The sequence below is a fragment of the Bubalus bubalis genome, chromosome 12 (assembly GCF_019923935.1).
Source record: "Bubalus bubalis isolate 160015118507 breed Murrah chromosome 12, NDDB_SH_1, whole genome shotgun sequence".
NCBI lineage: Eukaryota > Metazoa > Chordata > Mammalia > Artiodactyla > Bovidae > Bubalus > Bubalus bubalis.
The window spans coordinates 30,077,988-30,087,364 of NC_059168.1; positions in this window are offsets into that span (position 1 = coordinate 30,077,988).

Sequence of the window (9,377 nt, forward strand, 5' to 3'; positions counted from 1 at the left end):
AAAACCTCAAATAAAAGGATGTAGAGGGTTTTATTAGGAAATAAGTTTGGCTGTATGTAACAGTGAGAAATGCCAAATGATAGTGGCTTAAAGAATAAGGTTTTTGGTGTTTTTTTTTCCCCTTTAGGAATCAGGACGTCCAAATCCAGTTGCTCCAAAGCTAACATGGCACCACAATGCGTATAGGGTGGCTGCTCTTAGCCATCTTTCTTCACCCGTGTCGCATCATGGTTGCATGATGGCAGATAAAAATTCCTTCTGCAACACTGCACCAATATAGCAGGCAGAAAGAAAGTATAGATCAAGGGGTAAAGCTTAACTACCACCTTAGATCTGCCTACTTTTAAAGAGTTTTCCCAGAAGCCTCACCTAGCAATTCCCACTTACAGTTCATTAGCAGGAATTGGATTATGCTTAAATTTTCAGTTAGGCACATGGCTACCCTAAACAAAATCAGAATTATGTTAATAATGAGGAGTGTTCAGATGAATTCTGGCTAGAGAACTGACAGATTCTACCAGAGGGATGTACCAAACTTCACAAATATGATTCTGAACATGTGTGAAACAAACATATACTGAAAAGAAAAAAATCATTACAAAAAGGAAACTTTGACAGGAATCTTCTTGTGTAGCAAATACTGTTTGGCATACAAATGATTTTCAGTTGCTGTCTCCAAGCTCTACCCTCATGGGTCTGTAAGTAAAAGTAAGTTTTACTTTTTATTATTTACTAAAAGAATGCTCATCTGTAATACTAAGCTGAGGGCTTGATTTAAATAAATAGGCAAGCATTCCATTTATCTTAAATGATTTTCTGTTTTCTTCCTTCCACGTAACATTTAAGAAGACTTATAAACAAATTCAAGTGATGAACTATTAAATAACTAAGGGAGTCATGTTTGAAAAAAGATAAAGAAAACAAAATCTAAGAAGATGCAGAGGTCCCTGGGATTAAGGGAGGGTTCCACAAGTGTAGGAGTTCCTTATCATCTGAATTCTAGCACTCTAAGTACAGTGGATCGGAATCTGCCTGCCAATGCTGAGGTCACAGTTTAAATCTCTGGTCTGGGAAGATTCCACATGCCCCAGAGCAACTAAAAGCCCGCAAGCCACAACTACTGGAGCCCTTGCACCTAGAGCCTGTGCTCCAAAACAAAAAAAGCCACCACAAAGAGAAGCCCATGCACCGCAACTAGAGAAAGTACATGTACAGCAAAAAAGACACAAGGCAACCAAAAATTTTAAATTGATTAATTAATGAAAAAATATGTGCATAAAATCAGGTAAAAATGGGACTTCTCTGGTGGTTCAATGGTTAAGAATCTGCCCACCAATGCAGGGGCATGGGTTCAATCCCTGGTTTAGGAAGATCCCACATGACCCAGCAAATAAGATCCCTCATGACCCGGATGACCCTGTGTGTCACAACTATTGAGCCCACACTCTAGAGACTGTGTTTAACAGCAAGAGAAGCCACTTCAGTGAGAAGCTGGTGTTCCACAACTAGAGAGTAGCCGTCCCCACCCCTGCTCACAGCAGCTAGAGACAGCCTGCACTAAGCAATGAAGATACAGTGCAACCAAAAATAAAAAATTTTAAAAAAAGAAAGAAAAAAATTAGGTAAAAATGTTTTCCAAAGTTTACTATCCAAATAAAAAATCAGCTATAATGAACTCAAAGGTGTACATCAACTAAAGCATTGTAGGTGAAGGCCCAGTGGTTCCTTCTGGCATCCCTCACCCTGGTGTTCAGAGAAGCTGTGGATCAGAAAGTGAGAAATATGGGTACAGCGGAGATAATGGGATATCACATTTGAGATTAGGGTACAGACAAAATGTGACTTCTGTCCTGCTAGCCCACTCTAACTCTCTTGTTTGCTGGTGCCAAGGAAGCCAGCTGCCATGTTGCAAGCTGCCTGTGGAGAGGTTCACGGGGCAAGAAACTTAGGGAGGCCTTTGATCATACAATGAGGAACTGAGGTCCTCAGACCAACAACCCACAAGGAACTGGATTCTGCCAACAACCCATGAGTGAGCGTGTTACCAGATGAGTCAACAGCCCCGTTGACTTCTTGACTGGGACCTTGTACTCGACCTTGAGACTACAAGGTGCCGAGACTTGAGCTGAGACTTGAGGTGCTCGGCTAAACTACATCCAGACCCCTTATCTGCATAAACTGTAAAATAACCATTTGTTTTAAGCCTCTAATTTGGGGAGTAATTTGGTTCCTAGCTAAGTATAATTAGTATAGGAATGCAAAAAATATTTACCAGCTTTTAACATTTTGGCATATAAAAGAATACGTCTTGGTCATATGGGATTCTCTTTCATACATATGAAACATCTTATTCCTTAGTATTGTTAATAAAAAAAAAAAAACTTACCAGGCAATACGAAGTACAACAAATTAGGGTTCAAGCTAGCTGGAGAGCAAATGCAAATCCCCAACGCAGAATCCTTGTTTGCTAAATACTAACAAAACTGAATCAATAGCCAGAGTAGATGGCTGAGCCTTGGAGGAAAGAAAAAGAGCTCCCTCTGGATCCAATTGGCCAGAGTTTCTCAACCCTTAGCAGGAATCAGAATCACCTGCTGCTGCTGCTAAGTCACTTCAGTCGTGTCCGACTCTGTGCGACCCCATGGACAGCAGCCCACCAGGCTTCTCCATCCCGTCCCTGGGATTCTCCAGGCAAGAACACTGGAGTGGGTTGCCATTTCCTTCTCCAATGCAGGAAAGTGAAAAGTGAAAGTGAAGTCGCTCAGTCATGTCTGACTCTTAGCGACCCCATGGACTGCAGCCTACCAGGCTTCTCCATCCATGGGATTTTCCAGGCAAGAGTACTGGAGTGGGGTGCCATTGACTTCTCTGCCAGAATCACATATGGCTTGTTAAGCCATAGACTGTAGGACCCACCTTCAGAGTTTGTGATTCTGTATGACTGAGGTGAAGACCAAGGATCTATTTCTAAGAAGTTCTCAGCAGATGTTGCTAGTGCTGGTTCTGGAGCCACACTTTGAAAACCACTGCAATAGACAAGAGTTTCTGGAGTTTCCTGTTGGAAGGAGTAACATGAGAATAGTCCTCCCAGACAACTCCTGGTGGATTAGAGTAAGAGCAAGGCTGAAGAGCCCAAACTTGTAGCGACAGTGAGGCTCTTGTTGAGATGATAAAGTGCTGGTATTGGGGAGCAAGGAGTTTCACAGCAGAGGGAAATAAAAAGGGGAATACTAGGGGAGTTTTCTGACTTTATCATGTGTGCTTAGTCACTCAGATGTGTCCAACTCTTTGTGATCCGATGGACTGTAGCCCACCAGGCTTCTCTGTCCATGGGGATTCTCCCAGGCAAGAATACTGAAGTGGGTTGCCATGCCCTCCTCCAGGGGATTTTCCCAACCCAGGGATTGAACCCAGGTCTCCCACACCATAAGCGTATTCTTTATGGTGTGAGCTGACTTCATCAGTTCTCCTCCAAAACAGCCAGTCTGGCTACAGAGAGAGAAAATAAAATTGCTGTCATCACTGTCATCACTAATGAAACAGCCACACAACCAAGTTCACCTGGCTTCCCATGAGACACATGAAGTGCCACTCAGCATGGCTCCTTCGAATCAGGCGCTCTGAACTGTTGACTGCTGTAATTAACTCCACCCATTCTATTTACCTGATAGAATTGTCTTTGGGCTTCCAGATGGCCCTTACTTCCTCTAGGATCATCAGTTGGGGACCCTGAAAGCCATTCAGACCCTTCAGATTTGCGCCTGATCTAATTTACATGATTTCAGAACACTGAGTGCAATTCTCTCTATTGGCATTTGTTGTCTCTATTTCCAAGTTGAAACAGAGTGCATAGTTGTATTTCTTCAAGGACTGTTTTTGAAATACATTTATTTTCCTGGATGTTCTAGAGACAATGGTGTTACTAGAGTGTTTTCCAGACACACAGCCCATGGGGGTGCCAGTTTCCAGGTCTGAGGCATCTGTTAGTGGATGTCATATGCAGTGGTGTTGGGGTGGCAAACAAAGAGAGCCTCCTTTGCATCTGCATCTTGGCACACGCCCCTAGAGATAGGGTTACTTTGCATTTTTCTTATATTTCCTTGTGTTTAAGAGTTAGTGTTCTAGTATGATGAGAATAATGTCTGAGTGACAATTTCAGATGTTAGCTTATTTTTGCTCTTTTGGGAAATTGTCTAACTTCCAGCAATTCCTAGTACCAAACAATACCTCCAAAACTGGAGGCTATCCAAAGATAGAGCACTATCCAAAGATATCTGTGGTTGATTTACAGGGAAGGGAAAAAGCAAAGCATCTTAAGGGTTGAGAGGATGGAAATTTACCCCCAAGGAATGTCCAGCCTAGCAGGTAAAGAGATATTTGTGAACCAAACACGCCAGCAGGTATGAATAAAATTTCAGGGTCAAAAATAAAGTGTCTCAAATGGAAAAATCACACATTTTAAATAGTTTTTAAATGCAGTGAACATAGTTAATTCCCAACATTATCAACAGGCATTTCTATAACAGAAATGAGTAAAGACTCTTGGACCTGAAACATGAGCAAAAAAGAAGGGATTCTTTTCTGTCTCCCTTTACCCAGATTTGTTTATTAAGCTTATTTTTTGAGTAAACTTTTAACAAGCAAATGCCCTGGTTTCCCTCAGTCTCTTCTCTGCCCCACCTCCTTGGCACAAGGCTTGTGCTGAACTTTCATGCACATGAACTATGAGCAAAGCATCCACATAGATACAAACAGTGATTACAATGGTTTTTGTTTCATTTTGCTTTGATTTCACCTCTTTTAATAAAACGTCTATTTAAAGGTGCTAATAGCATTTAAGTTGAGCTAACAGCTATCAAACTGAGGCTGTGTTTAGACCAAGATAACAGGGAGTGTTTACTGGTGGAATCACATTACCATAAAACAAGGCTCCCATCCCACTATGCAGGTAGGCTAATACTGATGCATCTCCATTTTAATGGCAAGTTTCAGAGTGAACTTCTACTATATTCATTTTCTCTGAGGCCAACCTTCCCTGCAAGGTTTAAAGATTACCAAACAATGAGCCTCTTTCAAAAGCATGGATTTCCTTGGTGTTATAAATTCTTAACTTGTCCATTTCTCACATTCATGAGATATCCACCTCATAGCAACCCAAACACACAAGTACACTCATTACTATGGGTTGTTGATGTCGCTTTGAAGGCCTTTTCAGTTAGCCTTTTTCCTGACTCACCCCACCATTTCCTCTGGTTTTTTATTTGACAGACCATCCAAGTACTTTACCTAAGTCATTTGCTTCCTTCCTACTGAAGACTTTTTACTGCTACCACCAGTCTCTTTCTTCTTGAGCAAAGATCAGTGTTTTCTTCAGTCCAGGCCTGCAGCACATGGTCTCATTTCATAACTTTTAGTAGAATTCTACTTTTTGAACTGCTTATTGGGGAACAGGGGTAGGTACGAATTACAGACTCAGTCATAGAGGTGTAATATAGTTAATTGTGAGTGCCTAGAGTAACTACTATGTGGAGAAGGCAATGACAACCCACTCCAGTACTCTTGTCTGGAAAATCCCATGGACGGAGCAGCCTGGTAGGCTGCGGTCCTTGGGGTCGCTAAGAGTCGGACGCGACTGAGCAACTGCACTTTTCCTTTTCACTTTCATGCACTGGAGAAGGAAATGGCAACCCACTCCAGTGTTCTTGCTTAGAGAATCCCTAGTGGGCTGCCGTCTATGGGGTCGCACAGAGTCGGACACGACTGAAGCGACTTAGCAGCAGCACCAGAGTAACTACATTTAAAGGGAAAACTACATTTTCAAGGGAAGGGCCTTCTAGGTCCTCCTATAATTAACAGGTAAACAGCATTCATTTTAAGTAGTATATCAATTGTTCCTGCATAGAAAGAGTTCATTCTCTAAAATGATTTCACTACTTCCCTCTGAAAACCTCTCTTTTTGTCAGTTGTTTAATAAATCTTATTCTCATAGATATCACAAAGACAGAGTCAAAAGATTACATACTTTAAATTAGTGGGTACTAATCTCAGGGCTGGAGGCCTCCTTTGACCTCCTGGAGATAAAGGTTGGTGTGTACAGTAGTTCTCCTGAGAACTACCAAAGGCTTCCTTTCTCCTAAAGAAATCCTAAAGTAGTCCTTTTATACTTTACCACTCCCTTCTCTGGGCACTGGAGTCTGAGACATTACTTAATATTTGCTTGTTTCTCCTCTGGAAAATCCCCAATTTAACGCAAGCTACTTCATACCTAAAATACACTGATTTCTCAACTCAATCTTGCTGAAGAGGTTCCCAGTGTGCAAACAGCACCAAGAAGTGTTTTTAAGTCGCCAAGTAAATGGGATCTGAAAACACTACAATTGGTTCCCAAGCTAATGCTCCTAGTGACCAGGTATGAATTTGGAAGATGGTTGGATAGTTTGATCTGTAAACTGTGTTGACAGTCTAGAGTTCTAGAATATGTTCTAAGTATCCAAGGTAATCACTACCCACATACTCTGAGCTTGAAAATGATAAAACTATAAATTAATAAAGTGTCACTTGCTAGCTCAATGACAATAGGGTTGGAATGTGAGCCAGATACCAGAAGATACAGATATAACCCTGTCCTCAGCACTAATTATAAGCTATATCATGGATCAATTCAGTGAAATGGTTTTATAGGCTAGTAGAACCTTCTGCTCAAAATCAGATGGGAGTAGAGCAAATTAATACCATCATCTATTATTCTATCAGTAAAGTTACGCTCTTTAATTTCTAAAACTTTTTGATTTTGATGAATTGAAATGCAAATATCTTTTGAAGGGATCATACCAATCTTTTATCAAATGACATAAATAGTTAATATTTTAGCAGAAATTGGGACAAATGCAATACAGGGAAGGAGAGAAGAAAAGCTGAGGCTGATAAGTGAGCAAGGAGGCACCAAAGCAAATTTTATTACCCTTTCAAAGCTGCCCTTTGAGGACTACCTTCATTCTCCCTTGCTGACCATCTCTTCCTTGAAGCTGGTGGTTTTTCTGAATACAAGGTCAGGCTTCACAATTTGGATTATGAACAGTAGCAACCTAGATACTTGGTAGCCTTCAATCTAAGGCATGTTCACCTTCCTTCCATTGGTAAATGAATCCATTTTTCCTTGACTTTCTAAAAGTGATCAGCTGTCAAACTGAGACTCTTATCTACACAGAAAGTACAAGACACAACCTTTGTTTGCTTTTCGCTTTTCATAGGAATCAATAATATCAGACTATCCCTGCAGTGCCAGAAGGCTGGGGACCAGCATTTTGAAAGTAAGAAACGGTAAGGGAAGACCCATCTAAAATTTTCTTGTTGGCAGCCCAAAATATCTAGCCCTGCCACCAGTGGAATTAACAGACAAACTGAACCCCAAATAGCTGAATTGCTGGTACAAGGGAAGAAAATTAGAAATACCAACTGTGGCTTTATGAGCAGTTTCAGAAGCAAGAACTGTAATAACTCCTCTATTTTCTTCCTAACAAATTATAGAAAAGAACCAGTACCCCTTCTTCCTTACTAAATTGTAAAGGTGCACTGGTGGTGGTTAATTTTATAATTTAGTTCTTAGGTGACAGGATGTCTAGGAGAGATTGTTCCTAAACAAGAAGAATAAACATTACCCAGAGAAAGGTCCAAGGAAGGGGATTTCAAATTTCCCCTTCAGAGAGATACGAAGCATGTATTCATTTGTACAAAGGATCATAACATTTTGTTAGGTGAAAACATGTCCAGATTGTTACTGTTGTTTAGAAATTAAAGTACAGGAAGAAGGGTATATATAAATGCTGAATGGTCAAAGGGTGAACCGTGATGGCTTTGGTGAGTGGCTTTCCATATCTATTCCAAACTCTTTAGAAGGAGCCTTCCTCTACTGCAGAAGCTAGAAAATTAAAAAGCATATTTTTGATTTCCTGACTCCAGAGTTAAACTAGCTGATTAAATATACACATGTAACTTTGCTTCATCTTGAAACAACACAAAAAGTACAATTAAAGATTTTTTTAAGACATAAACCCTCTGGAGTGTGGAAAACAAGAGGCAAGAACAATAATATTTTGGCAGCTGAATAGTGGCAATGAGGAAGCAAAGAAACAATTTATGTTGTAGGATTTCTCAAAACGTTCAAGAACTCATGGTACTGGGTAATGCTGGAACTGGAGTGAAGGGGCATCATGCTGAAATAAGGAGGAGTGAGTGAAAGTGTCTGAGTAACAGATCCTTCAAACCCCACCCCTGTTCCACAGTGCTGGTAACTGCCCTCTGTCCTAGCAGATCCTGGGGGCTTATTACCTATAGAGGTAAAAGAAGATGTCAGGACTGGGGAAAGCTAGGTTCCTCTGAGTGCTAGATCCTATACCAACAAATGGTCCACCCAGATGTCCCAAAGATAAATCTCTAATTGTTAAGTCTTAACCATTTACTCTGGAGAAGGCAATGGCACCCCCACTCCAGTACTCTTGCTTGGAAAATCCCATGGACGGAGGAGCCTGGTAGGCTGCAGTCCATGGGGTGGTGAAGAGTCGGGCACGACTGAGCGACTTCACTTTCACTTTTCACTTTCCTGCATTGGAGAAGGAAATGGCAACCCACTCCAGTGTTCTTGCCTGGAGAATCCCAGGGACGGGGGAGCCTGGTGGGCTTCCGTCTATGGGGTCGCACAGAGTTGGACACGACTGAAGTGACTTAGCAGCAGTAGCAGCAGCAGCAACAATTTACTCAGAGCTTCCAGTATTTTTATTCCTCACTTAGTTTTGTTTTTTAAAACAGGTATTTTGTGGGAGAGGTATAATTTATATATAGTATTGAAATGCACAGATTTTAAATGTACTTGAGCAGTTTTGGTAAATGCACACATCTGTGTAACTCACACCCCTAACACAATATGGAACATTTTCAGTTCCCCAGAAAATCAGTCCCTAACTCTAAATCATGAACAGACAACTAAGAATTACCAGACATCTGAGGAAAAACTCCAATATGGAAGATAAAGACCAAAAGAAACAAATAGGAAAAAAGGAACTTAGAGGAAAGAGTTATTTTAGGAAAAATAAAAACTAATCTATATTAATATCCTTAGGCAGATGAGAAGAATGCACACTGACTACTATGAAAAAAATTCAAAGAACAATAACAAAAAAAGAGCTCTTAGAAACTGAAGGCATGATGAGAATTAAAAAAAAAAAAAAACTTAGTAGAAATTTTGGAAGATATAGTTGGAAAAATTCTCAGAAAACATAGAACAAAAAGACCAAAAGAAGGAAAATCAGAGAGAAATGATGAGAAAAGAGAAGCCCAGTCCGGAGATCCAACATCTAGATAACAGAAGGGAAGAAAGTAGC